Source organism: Triticum aestivum, chromosome 7A (genome assembly GCF_018294505.1).
Source record: "Triticum aestivum cultivar Chinese Spring chromosome 7A, IWGSC CS RefSeq v2.1, whole genome shotgun sequence".
Classification (NCBI taxonomy): Eukaryota; Viridiplantae; Streptophyta; class Magnoliopsida; order Poales; family Poaceae; genus Triticum; species Triticum aestivum.
In genome coordinates, this window is record NC_057812.1 from 12,456,887 (window position 1) to 12,458,402 (window position 1,516).

At 42.3% G+C, this 1,516-nt stretch overlaps 1 pseudogene; it reads right to left on the minus strand.

Annotated features, from left to right (window-relative positions):
• Positions 1–575: 575 nt before the first annotated feature.
• On the minus strand, positions 576–1,192 carry LOC123152169 (uncharacterized; annotated as a pseudogene).
• Positions 1,193–1,516: the final 324 nt, after the last annotated feature.

Consider the following 1,516-nt stretch of genomic DNA (forward strand, 5'->3'; position numbering starts at 1 on the left):
TGTAGCAAGGATAGAAAGTACAATAAACTTTCAAGCACATTAATCTGAAAAGAAATCCTCTTATGATTTTCTTTGCACAAATATGATTGTGAAATACGATTAATCTATCACACAACTCCAATTCAATCGTGAAAGATTTTCTTTAAGAATTTATTGGTTAATACAAGAATATAAAATACAAATAACCTATGGTGCTTAGCGTAATCAAGAATTGCAGAAATCAAACTTTGATATATTGTTTGCTACAGTGTTACATACTACTTCTCCAAATAATTCTTTTTAGTCTGCATATAAGATTTGCCTGAAGTCAAACTTCATAAAGTTTGAGCATATTTATATTAAAAAATATTAACATGTACAATACTAAAGTCACAGAGTATAAAATTAAAATTCATGCCGCATTTAATGATATTGATTACACATTGAGAATATTGATATTTTTTCTGTAAGTTGGTCAAACTTTACGTTGTTTTACTTCAAATAAATCTTCTATACAGAGTAAAATATCTGGCGGGAGTATTTAATATTAGAAGTGCTAGCCCGTGCTGATGCACGGGTTGATGACTAGTAGATTATTAACTATCAAAGTCATATGGCCCTAGCAAGACATTGTTCAGGCTGCCCAGCTTGATCAACTCCTCGTTATCGTTGATAACTGTCTGGCTTTCCATGGGAAGCTCATGCCGGCAGTCGCTGACATGGTCAGTCGCCTTCTCCACACACTCGGGCAGTTCAAAGAACCACGGGCCGTCGGCGTCGCCCATGGGGACATGGAAGTCCCTGAGCATGGCGTCGCAGAGGCCGAGGGTACCGATAGCAGCATCGTAATCCACCTGGCAATACCTGAGGCCGAGCGCCTCCTCCGTACCTTTCTTGGCTTTCTGGAGTGCTTCCTTCACCTTGCCGCCGGCAGCCGCCACGTGGATCTTGAGGATGTCAACGGCGACGAGCGACAGGTCGCGGAGGTCCTTGGACTCAGAGCTCCTTTTGTCGGACCGGAGAGTCTGCACGCAGAATTCCTGGGTGACGTTCAGGTGCTTGTTGCGGCAGCTGCTCGAAGCATTCTTGCAGGTTTCTACCACGAGGTCTACCACCTTGACCTTGTCGCTGCGCCGCCGGCATGTGCGCCGATGCACACAAAAAGGAGCATGATTGCAACCAAGAAGGCAGCGGTCGCCCGTGTGGTTGCCATTGCTGCAAGGATAGCTGCAATTGTATTGTAGGCTTTGTAGCTGAGAGAGAGGTGAAGATGAATTGATAGTCAGATTTTGTAGTGCAAAGATGGAGGTGGTGTACGGTTCTTGTGACATCTATATAGTGCAGCAGCAGGTTCATAAATCCAATGCAGCTTAGTCACGGATATCCAAATAATTAGTATTTCAGACACTATATGCACAGATATGTGTTGGAAAAATGAGCAAATTACTACGAGATTTAATACGAATAAATAGGAAATAGATCATGACAGCAATAGCAGAGATTAAACTAATCATGCGAACTAGCATACTAGATGAAC